The following is a 12,959-nucleotide window of genomic DNA, read 5'->3' as shown; positions in this document are numbered from 1 at the left end:
TCGGTTGGGTTGGAGTGCAGTTGCAGTACATTTGAGGTCTAAAGGGGGGAAAGTTACTACGCTAGAAGTGAATTAAATGTGCTGTGTGTAAAACTGTGGCAAGAGCGGAGATTCACATGGATTGGCGTGTGCGTCTTTCGAATGGGCTGAAAATTAAATGTAATTAAATGACCTGCTAATTGCCAGCTAGCGGTCGAGGTTCACAGACAAACGAAGCGTAATTGTTAGAAGATTTGCTGTTGATTTTGTTGTTGTTGCTGGTGGGAGTGGTCTTTGTTGGGTGGACTAACAGAGAGTCAGAGTTGACGTAAGTTGAAGATAAAATAATACAAATCTAAAGTAATGAAGACATCCGCAAACGAATCGTTGATTAGTGGAGTGATTGCTTTTCTTTTTTTGAGTAAATTGTATAAGAAAGCTGGTTTCAAGTATACATTTTGTTCTTGACATACAGATGCGATACTTTTAACAGGAGATATCAACTCAATATAATCTTGTTGTAAATAACGCAGTACCTTTGATACCATGCTTCTATAATGTATGGTCACGGAGTACAACCCGGCAACCCGGTTGGTATCAAATTGAACTTAAGCTCTCTCATTAACTGATCGTGTTATTTCATGACCACAATACATTTTCCTTGTATCTCAATGTCCCTCACTTTGCTTGTTTCTAATTCAGATATTCTATTTATTGATTCTGGTACTTTTATAGCTTGACTGTATAAAAATTAGTTCAATAATAAGAAGAAAAATACTAATATTTAGTAGACTTAGTTGTCGATTTGCAATAAATACAGCATGACAACTGTTTTCAATATTATATCTTCCTGAATATCATTGTTGAGTTATTTATTCCTCAAAGATAAAAGTTAGCAAAGAGATGGTACAGAGATGGTAGATGGTTGTGTGTCAATAAGTGTTGCGTGATTATTTTCACTCGTAAAAAAGACCCTATCAAGCGAGACTATAATCTTGACTCGTGTATAATCCCACGTAACATAGAAACTAAGGACCTCGGTACTATTCTTGACTCGTCCTTCCTTCAACAGTATTCGTACGTCATCGACAAAGCATATCGGCAGCCTAGTTTCATTCATCATCTGACATCTGATTTTAATGACCCTTTCTGTTTAAAACAACTGTTCGTCGCCTTAGTCCGGTCCATACTTGAATTCAATGTTGTAACATGGTATCCGCACACTAACAACTGGTCCACACGAATTGAGTGCATTCAGGAAAAAATCACAAAAATAGCTATAAGAACCGTAAGGTGGAACATGGAATAGACTCTAATATATCAACCTAGAAGGCTTCTTCTAGGATTGCAGTCCTTTAGAGAGACGTAGGGAGGTAGCACAAGCAGTTTTTGTAGCAAAGTTGATAAAAGGCGAAATTGATGTTCCCGAGCTCCTTCTTAAGATCAATTTGTACGCCCCTGACCACGCACTACGTCTTCGAAATTTTCTGATCAAAATACACCGTGAGGCCCGTACTTACAGAGGAGCTCATGATCCAATTATTTCAATGTGTAAAGCTTTTAATAAGTTCTACTGCTTTTTTGACTTCAATATTACCGTTGCCACGTTTAAATGTTCATGTCTGTTTTCAAATACATAGCAAGTAAGGTTATCTTAAGTATTATTTTATTTTTAATATTGCAAAGGCCCCTGCGCGCGCCACGCAATTATCTTCAATAAATAAACAATACAAAGAATCGTTTGTCAGAAAATGAAAAATGGAGATTGCCACAATCAACTTATTTTGTTTTGATGTCATTTATTGAACATTATTAAATATAAAAATCCTGAGAAATAACATTAACACCGATCACTTGCTCAACAAGCTCCATGTAATGGATCACCAGGATGAATATTTAAAAAACGCTCTCAGTTCAATCGAAATGGTAAATCACCAGACATATAATGGAGCCCACCTACTTCGTGCGACAAGATGCGTGCATTTCTTTGCGATTGTTGAATGAACGCCCATCGTGTGACATTCTGTGCGATCGAGCAAACGGTTGGTTTAGCAGAAAAAGTCACCATTAATCAAACCTGCCGGAGCGAGTCCTGTGGTGCTGGTGCAGTACAGGTTTCCTTATTTTCCAATTATTTATGTATTTATTCACCTTTTCTGGGGAGGCGAGAAGATGTGTCAGTTGTGCGAGGAAATAAATAAAATAAAGTAAAAAAACCAATTACACTCGTAAGAATATTTCTGAGATGATTTGTTAAAGTGTTGAATGATCTTAGTGAGTTTATTATTTTGAGCACCTCTCTTTTGTCTGAAGAGTTACTGAAGATTTGGGAACGAAATTAATTGGCAATTGAACCGAGCTATAGGGCAAAGTTTTTAACGTTGAAGCAACCTGCACACTTGAAAATGTGTTTGCAGACACTACAATTAAGGGGAAATGAATTTGGATTGCTGCACATGTGCGGGGTTGTTTTTCTCTGCTCCATGCACTGCTGCAACATGCGATGCGATACCAAACTCACGAAAAGTGAACCTTTAATCCGACAGTAATTCAGTTTCGATAAGCTCGTTTACGTCGAGCATCAATTAGGGCAGTTGGCATGGCATCATGCTAACGTTTGGTTGTTTTTATTGTAATCGTAACCATTTGGAGGGTGGAAAAAATGGCATTAAAACCAATGGGTTTACCGCGGAAAGCTTTTCCATCTCCAGGTGCAATAGGGAAAATGAGAGGCTTTATTAGCTGCCTGTCTAATAAACTTCTTTCAACGGCTGGCAGGATACTTTCGTTTCCGCGCGCATCGTGCTGCAGCGGTGGAAACGGTAGCAGATAACAGGCACGGGTGAAAGTGCATGTGCATGCGTCTTCAAAATGGCGCCCGCACAAATGGCGCCCATGATACTGGTCGGCGATCTCTCCATCTACCAGCCCATTAGCCGGGTCTGTGTTGTTGGTGGTTAAAGGTGCGAGCGGTTATGCGATGATTTCTTACGGTTTGGAGCATGCTGCAGAGGGGGTTGTGATGTTGTTGTGTTAGCGACCCGTCTGGCGGCACGGTCCGCGTTGCGGTGGTGGGTTGTGGTTCGTAATTTCGATAAATTATTCGTAATTAATAGTTTCGCGAGTGTGCCTTATTTATGCGCTTTTCGTGCGCGGTACGTACGGGACGGGCCAGCAAATGGGGGGCCAGTTAGTCCCGGGGCGATGGGGAGCAGATTGTTGGCGAAAAATGAACCAATCAACGTTATGGCCCACGCGATCGTAATGGCCTCTCTCGCGCTCGTTGAGTTGCTTTTCCTAGACAAGATTGGATACGTAGGGTAGTTTTTTTTGCTTCTCTCTTCTCTCGGTCTTGTACCTATTGGAAGTTTTTATCATCCACTTGGAGTGATTTTTTCCCCCTAGATGTCTTGTTAATAGCGCTATCACAATTACTGCTACTGGTTTTTTGTTGTTGTTGGCCACAATGATGTCGGAAAGGACAAAAAAGGAACTTTTCAAAAGCAATTATGGTTTGCAGTGAGTTCGTTACTTTACATGGAGCAAACGAACTAGGCGAAACAACTTAATCAGTGAGGTATTATAGTTTTCCATGTAATTACTAGAGGATTACTTCTTTTTTTCTGCAAAGTTGCCTAATTAACATATTACAATCCATTAATATTGCATGGGCAAAGATGTTTAAATATTAATAAAAATATAGAACTGCAATATCAGTCAAACAAAGACACACACATTTTGTCTTGGTAAGTCTCGGTGGTTTTCTGAGCCAGTTGGTTTATGGAGCCAGTTGATCCCATCCCAAATAGACAAAATTACTTAAGCAGCCAAGTTTGGAAATCTAAAGATCACTGCTTGACTTCGCCTTTTGCAGTAGATAAACAGCATCAGAGTTCCAGGTGGTCCATCTAAATAGCACCTAAGCAGCTTCCTTATGCCAGGGTGCCAGGGAGCAGGGTATTTTTTAATCCTTAATATTCATGAATTATACAAAATGTCACATAATTTACAGTCACAATCACAATCACAATCACTTCATTCAATATTGTTTCTTGAATAAACTTATCAAACTTGTACAGCAGCAATGAGATGAATGACGGCATCAGTCTTTGACACTTTGACAAGAGCCACCTCGTACCGAGGTCATGCATTGACAAGCTATAAAGTTCCACCAAGTTCGGTGCGCTTTCTTAACAAGCCTTCAAGTTCCATCATGAGCCATACAGATCAGGCTAACCAGCCTCAAGGTTCCAAAGAGTACCGAATGCTTGTTAAAAAGCGCCATAGTTCCTCAAAGTAATTCTTATCTCTTAATCAGCCACAAAGTACGACATCGGAACATTTTTTTGTTAAACAGCCCCAAATCAGCTATCGAGTTCAAGCTGGTTATTTGGGATATTACCACCAGCTTCTCCTATTTGTCTCAGTTATGGTGTATCTTACCAAAAGATAATCACTAGAAGATATCGTAGACTAGCATCGCAAGTTTTTTGTTCCTTTTTTGAAGCATTTTCTCTGTTATTTTTTCCACTCGAATATAATCAAACAATTTTACCCATAAATGCTTTATATCTTGCCTAACACTCGTATTCATCCTCACGATTAATTCGGAGGGACAGAAAGGATCAAACGGAGTCCACCTTAACGTTGACAACGCGCGAAAATTGGTCAACCGTTACTCATTTTCCTGCCCCAAAACGTGGACTTTTAATTGCCTAACGGTTGTTTTTTGCAGTTCAAGGTGTGATTTGATTTGTATTTCCGGTTCCGAAACGGAGACCGCTTTTAAATCGTTAGAAAACAATACCTAAAGCGAAGAAAGCCGAAGAAAAGGACCACAGAGAAAGTTTGGCAAAACGTTCAATCCAAAGGAAGAGGATAATTACATTATTTCTCTACCGTTTCCACGCACAATAGCCCTAGGGTCAGTTTGTTTTGGGCTTGTGGTGTATTTTTTATTGTTTTTTTTTTTTTTGAGGACAGTTGTGTTTCGATCACCAAAGGCACCGCTGGACAGCTGCAACGTGGAGTGTCCTCGTGCCGAACTACTTTTTTTTGTTTCAGTATTTCCTTTGACGGTAACCGCGGGTTCGGTCAACAGCAGAGATGCGTTAGTTTACACTGCTGGTTCGTGATGAAATGGTAGAAAAAGTGGAAAAGAATGAACATCTTTGTAACTACTTTCTTTGCCGAGTATTGTTTAATTGTCAAATCACGAAGGTCACTTTTTAATACAATGGGAGGCAAATGAATGCTCCAAAACCGGTTCAATGGACGTGATCGTGTTTGGCTTTGTTCTACACTGTACCCGCCACCGAGGGTTTTTTGCGGGGTAATAATGAGCAGGTTTTGTCGGTGCATGTGCACGGAAAGAAAAGTGACAGTACAGAATTTAGATAATTAAAAAAAGGTCACTTCAAGCCATTCAAAAGGTGGTAAGAAAGCAGAAAAGAAAGTTTGTTTTGGGTGGTTCTTTCGTTTTTTAAATTGTTGACCACCGAACCAATATCCGTGTGTGTCCGTGCTGTTTGTCGGCGGCATTGTGGCGGCATTCGTGTGCCCTATAATTTGACAAGGTGTCCACAGTGGCACCTTTTACCGACCTGTCGGGAGATTCGTATGATTTTGATTTCCAATTTCCGTTGCTGGGTTGGATGCTGTGATGGCAGCCGTGGCGGGATTATTTAATAATATTTAATCAGTTTGCTTCCGGGACTGGACCACACACACACAGCTACATACGCAGACCAGTATAATGGAACGTTGGCCAAGATGATTTATGCTAGTGTCTATAGCATAGGTCTGTTTGATTACGATAGACAGTGAAATTGGTTTTTGTATTAAAAATGATATGCCGAGCGATTAGATCAGTACAAATGTTACTGATTGTTACTACAGATTGACTTCGTTTTGTCATGGTGCTAATTAATGCTATTTCACTGTTCAAAATTGAAGATTAAAAGAGTCATTTTTGATATCATTTTCAATCAAATGTAATAAAACATGCCTACATTGCACTAAACTCACTTCAAACATGTATCTACCCTTCCTTGCTGAAGTAATAATATTCTTCCAAAAGGTCACAAAAACACACGGCTGTTGCAAAAAAAAAAAAAACAATCAAGACGCAAACCTGTAGCTGCACCCTAATTGCATGCATAATGCTAATGAAGTGCACGATTGCACCTAGCATCAGCGCTAATGGAATCAAACCCGCTTATTACTTTTTCACACTTTACGCACTTCCCTAAGAGGCTTGAGGCAAAAAAGAAAAAATAAAACGGATAGCAAAAGAGAGACGTTGGCAAATTAGCTTACTAGTTGTTTGCGGTTGCTGTAACAACACCGAAAGCGACAATCAAAAAGCGGCATTGCAATTGGCGTGCCGACTAGCCGGAAGCGGCCAAAGTAATGCTGCACTCGTCTTTCGCCGCCTGCTGCAGCCCGGTAAGCCGGAAGAACACATATAGATCACGCACGCACAGAAACGGTGCGTACCTGTCGATTGATTAGCACCACGTACCGGTTCAGCGGGACCGCACAGCAAGCTCCTGACAGTGGGAAGCGTAAAGCGGCTTATCATCAGATAACATGAATCCCCTTCAATTCCTTCCCCAAGCAGCAATCTTTGAGGTTCAGAAACAAAACGGCGAAGAGAAATAATCCACCCTTTTTCTGTCTCAAAATTAAACCGCACTGACGCATACGATCGGGCCGCTGTTTATGATGCCGCAGCTAATGAAGGTTAAATGCGAAAACATGATAAATTACGCCGAGCCCGGAGAAGAAATTGCAGCTTTCGCAGCCAATCGAAAGGGAAGCGCTGCCGTCGTGCCGTCGATGTGCGCTAGGGGTCGGCCTTGCGAAACTGTCGATTCGATTTGAGTTTACGCATTTTTGCACCGATTTCCAAACGGAAAAACTCGTAGTTGGCAACGCCACAAGTGGCAAAGAAACCGCCCGAGAGGGTTTCGACTTCCTGTGGCACCATCACCAGCAAAAGTGCCATGCTCATTACTTTCCTCGTCGTAAGTCATCCGGTTGAGACCCCGCGGACGTAATTAGCTCGCAGTGCGCTTGGTCGTTGCCGTTGGGCGCTTGGGGGTCAACTGCACGAGCCGCCCAAAGGTGCACAAAAGCACCCTGGTAGAGGCGGGTTTGCCTGCACGAGATAGCCAGCGACCTGTTGCCAGGCAGCCAGAACGCTGTACCTATTTAGTTTCAATTTCTGAACCTAATCGATTGCAGTTTTATTGAGCCCGGCGTTGTTGTATTACACGCTCGCGATCAGCGAATCAGGAAAGGGGGAGGAAAAATGCCCCCATTACGGGGGCACGGGGCGAACGATCAATCGAAGATGTTTGTAATTTTGCTTCCCTTCCCGGGCGGCGCTCTTTTGCCCCTGCAGCCAAACAGCCTGTAGGTGTTTAAAGCGTTAGTTTCAGCATTATCGACAGACACAGGGCCTTTCATCTTCGTGCCGGCGTGCGGCACTCTTCAAAGGCGGCACGGCGGTTGTCGATAAAGATGAGGTCACTTGAAGGGAAAACTTGAACAAGGTGGACGAGAAAGAGAGAGAATGAGAGAGAAAGAGAGAGAGAGAGGAAGGGAGGAGAAAATTCGCAAAAGATGGCATTAAATTTGCGGGTTTGCTAACAGAGTGGCAACGGTTACGGAAATCTCATCAAGTCAATCATTAGCGTGTTGGGTAAATGAAATGACGGAAATTGGTATGTGGACTGATAGTAATAAAGATTTTACAAGAAGCTTTGTTATTGTTGTTTTTTGAAAAGCTTATTGTTTTAGAAAAGCATGTAGTAGTGTCCTTTATTTAAGGATAACTAATGCATAAACTTTACTCCTACCTTCACCCAATATGACATTAGTTATAATTGTTTCAGTCAAGAAAAGTTTTAAATGTCAAGTTCAATTATTATTGATTAATATTCATAAGGTTTTTTCATAAAAAAATATATAACTCCTATGTAAAAATTAGGAAAATTTAACATATACTAAAACATCCTTCAATGGCCGGTCTCGTGGTTCAGTCGTCAACTCGTACGACTTAACAACATGCCAATCATGGGTCAAAACCCGAAGGATTGTTGAGCCAAAAGAAGAAGAAGAAGAATAAAACATCCTAATAGACTTCTTTTAAACAGATCCTTGTAGATGTCATAAAATATCTAAAGAATTGGTCGATCATGAACGATCTACAAAAACCATCGAATATCATTTTTAATATCAAAAGATAGGCTTCTTTCATCATTTTAAAATGATAGTCTGAGAATCATACAATTTCTTATGGTTTTGGTAGATCGTTAACTAACTTACACATAGTTTTTTTTTAAATATTCTACCATATTAATCAATCAAGCACACCATTACCCATAATTCAATGCCTCATTTATATTATTTAAATTTCAAAACCATTTGCGAACAGCAACATTTATACATAATTACTGTCACTTCTGGCTAGGATTTAAGTCCCTATACCTGAGCATGCGGATCAAATCTTCTTCTTTGGCTCAACAACCGATGCCGGTCAAGGCCTGCCAACCCACTTGTGGGGTTGGCTTTCAGTGACTTATTGATTTCCCCCCGTATCAGGATAGTCAGTCCTACGTATGGCGGCACGGTCTATTTGGGGCTTGAACCCATGACGGGCATGTTGTTAAGTCGTACGAGTAGACGATTGTACCATGAGACCGGCGGATCAAATAGGTTAATGTAGAAAATTTCTTCATAAAGCATGCATTAAATAAAAAAATGCATGAAATTCTGGAGTTACTAGAGCTGAAATATACTCTTTCAGTAATTTGTTAAAACCATTTTCCCTGAGGTACCCCTGTTCAATAACACATAGACTCTATACAGTAAACAGTGTTCAAAACAACAAAAAAGTAGAATTTGTCGAAGAAAAACATAAAAATGCAGAAACATCAATAAACGCTATGGCAGTTCAATTATTACCAGCAAACTCGCTGCTTTCAGCGTTCTTATCTTCGGCACAACCACTTAACAGCCGAAAGATGCGTGTGCGTTCGTAGCAGGAATGCATGAAGCTGGTAGGTAATTAATTTCTTATCTACGCTCTATTCGGCGATCCCCTTGGTGGCGTTAAAGCGTTAAGCTGGCGGCTCCTATTGAGATCTATTTTTATGACAGCTAATGGTATATGTGCAAGCGTGCGTGCGCTTGAGGGTGGTTACGTTTGCTGGTACGCTGCTAGAGTATTTATTTTTCACTGCCGACTGTCTCTACCAATGTTCACGGCGCACGAAAGAAAGCAGCAGCACCAACTTAACTATTTGCGCGTCCAGATTGCGCGAGCGTTGCGGGAGAGCGTCCTGCATCGTGTCAGGGATGGTAATCATCTGGAGATGGAAGTGTTCACGCCGCCCAAGAGGTACAGCCCCAGCAGCTCGATCAGCAGGCTGGTTATGGGCCACGAAAACAAACCAGGGCGCGTACCGGGCGCGCTGTCGATCGTAAGTGGCGTCCAACTCCGTGGAGAGTGTTCTTGAGAAATGTTCGATCGGCAACGTCCAACATTGCTGGTCAACTTGGTCCATCCAGGCAGGGCAAGATAAAAGAACCGATGGTTTTGTGCAAGATGTTGCCAGCGGGAACCCGTGCATGGGTAACTGAAACCAAACAGCGCTTCAAGGGGTGAAAAAACGAACCATCCAAAGAAAGAAAAAAAAAACACGAACGGAAACAGGATGGAAAAGAAAATCACGTCATCTGGATTCGTGTTCATCGGTTAGAGGCATGGCGCGTGTATGTGTGTGTTTGTGTCTCTCGTTACCGATAAGCAGCTGTGGGGCTTATTTATTTTCTTCCATTTTCCAGCACGGGCCCTTTTGCCAGTCGACCAGTTCGGTTTGTTGGACTTTATTGATATTGCACCACAGCGCATTTAGCGGCGGCTTAATCTCGAGCGGCATCACTACTGGCCGGGCGAGCGGCCCTTTTGCGTCCACGCCATAGGAATGTCCTGCGCTCACCGCAAGAGCTGCAGCAGCGTGGTCGTACCCAAAAGTGACTCGGAATGACTCCGGGAACCATCCGTATTTATTGAACGAATAAGCAACGGTGCCCGGAAATCAGATCATCCCGAAGCGGCTACCAAATAGCGTGACTGTGTGTTGTAGTTGGTTTGTTTCGATTTTTTTCTTTCCTTCTTTCTACATCAAGAAAATGATGAGTGTTTTTAACGATTGGAGCGTTGGCAAGTTAGAGCGTCTATTTTTCTTACGCTTTCCACCATCTGGAAACCGAAGGGGTATGGGAAATCGTTTTTTGGTAGAAAGGGGAAGTCTTGTGAGCCGAAGAGCAGCGGGAAGAGTTTATTTTGAATAAGAAGATGTATAAATTATGTGAAAAAAGATAAGCGCCATATTGGTCCCGTTAGTGGCGTTGCGCTGAATGCGGGTTAAATTTGGTTGGAAATTTTGTTTCGCTCAGGTTGCGATTTAAAATGAAACGTTTTTACTTATTTTGCTTTGTACTTGGAATGAAACCTAGCTTGCATGTAGAATTTCTAACAATGAGATATAAACATCTTGCCATTTTAAATTTAATTCTTTATGATGATTTTTTTGTAAATTAAAAGAAAGATACGAACCTTAATTACAACGTTTACGGATATTGTATGTTTTACGGATATTGTACTTATATGACGCTTATTTTCTTGGATTTTCCTAGTACAATTCTGCAATAAATAGACTAATATGACTTATATTGATTTATTATTTCTTCAGTATTTATTTTCCTACCTTAATTCCTGTTTCAAACCTTCGTAAATTCTTTCTTTTTGTTTTGAATGCGTGATGTCATGTGAATCAAAAGTATTCTTGTATTTGTAGCCAGGCGGTTTGTTAGAACATATGTAAAGGAGGCAGTAGCATGTATCAGAAAAGAGTAAATATGAACCTTTTTTGGATGTCTTTTATTATAAAAAGGAAACTTATATGTTATAAAGTATGCATTAAGCATACGATAACTGGTCCAACTTCCTATTAACAATTTTAATTTTTGCACCTTTTGTGACCTTTATGAACAATAATAAACATATAGCTGTAAATGGTATAATTTAAACTGGTCTAAACCAGTATAATGTCATGCAAGCACTATATAACCTTGCCCAACTGTCTTTTAGATAGTTGTCAGTTGGTTAACACAGCTAAGCTCCTCGCATACGCTCTCTGCTATTCCAACCGGAGGTAAATAAACAACTAAAACAAATTACCACGACTCATCATTATATGTAGCACAATTTAAACAATTTCGTATTATTTAAACATTTTCCTTAATTTCGTTTTAAAGAAGTTTACGTATAATCACTTTTTAACGTTGATATACAACACTTTGTTGATTGGTTCATGTGAGAAAAGATCGAGTAGTTAGCAATTCTTTGTCGCTATTCATTATTATTATTATTATTATTATTATTATTATTATTATTATTATTATTATTATTATTATTATTATTATTATTATTATTATTATTATTATTATTATTATTATTATTATTATTATTATTATTATTTATTTCATAAGGCATTATTTATGGTGTAAGGCATTTTCCTGAGGTAAAGGATGAAGTATAAACTTTGCCTCGGCCACTATTTAACTCATCAAAATGGGGAATTTCATGTTTTAATCTTTTGATGGAAATACTGGAATGGATTTTATGTATGATTTTGATTGAAATTAATTATTTGTACTAAATTGCAATAACTGTGCGCCTACAAGATTTCCTTTAAATGCTTTAAGTGCATTACTTACAATTAGATATGGTCTATTTTCTTTCCCCTTTTCCAAATTCAAATTTTATAATGATCCTTATTCATTGCTTTTCTATTACTGGCAAAAAATCCATGAAACGTCATTAATTTATTGCTACAGCAGCTAGGCTAAACTTTGGTTAAAATTTTGATCTCAGGTAGGAAGCCTTCTAGGTCGTAATCTTGCCCTCATTATTACCAGTTTTCAAGAATCGTTGCTTCTCAAGCTCACCACTACGCCATGCTATAAAGCTGTAGCGCAACACGTTCGTTCGCATGATTCACGTTTGCCTCACGTTTTTACTGCTACGCACCCGGAAGGAGAGCATAAAATCATAAATAGTTTGATTCATTTGTTTATTGTGTGCTCAGGATTTGGAGCGCTTCGGGAACGAGCAAACGGGAACGTTGTTTCTTGCTGCTGAAAGAATTTCGAGCGCGCTTCTGAACGCGGTTCTGTCTCGCAGTACCAAAAAGAAGTCCATGGCCGAGGGCTTACTTACGCCGTTTCGGCGACAAAATGGAGTTATGCACCGTGCTTTACAAGAGTTCGTGCCTGTGTGGCTGCGTGCAGTCTACAGTCAAAGCTAAGGTGAAGAAACCCTAGCGCGCGCGTTTGTGGCGCGTACTCTATTCGTCGGGTGGGCAAACAAAACACGAATCTTACACAAACACACAAACCGCTGACACACCAGAAGACGCAGGAGCCACCGGAGAAGGAAGTGATCGTAAATCTTTCCGGTGAGTGGTTTATGGTCTGAAGTGTAAATAAAGGCACCCCGGCCCAAAAGCCCCGACCCCGTTGGAGTTGGAAGGCAGCGGCACCGGTAGGAGCGGTCGCCGCCAGAAGGAGATCACACCTTTTTCGGGGATTGTTTTCTGGGTAGGCTTTTGAACACGCCAGAGACGCTCGGGCTGCACAATCGGTCATGTTGTGAGTACAATGGTTTACCGGTGCCATTCTTCTTCTTGTTCTCCTTCTCCTCCTTCGAGCGGTTGGGATCGGGCGGGTAAAAGCAGCATCTTTGAAAAGCAAAACGCAAAACCGCATGCTGTGGAGTGTGAAGAAGAGTGATGCTCCTTGGAAGTGGCAGTTGGCTGGGCCATGCCAATGTCCACACAACACACCACACCGGCACGTCTTCGAGGGGTGTGCGTATAATGTGCAAGCTTTTGATGCGTCACCTA

Source organism: Anopheles merus, chromosome 3R (genome assembly GCF_017562075.2).
Source record: "Anopheles merus strain MAF chromosome 3R, AmerM5.1, whole genome shotgun sequence".
In the NCBI taxonomy this organism is placed as follows: Eukaryota; Metazoa; Arthropoda; class Insecta; order Diptera; family Culicidae; genus Anopheles; species Anopheles merus.
Note: the sequence above shows the minus strand (reverse complement) of the source record.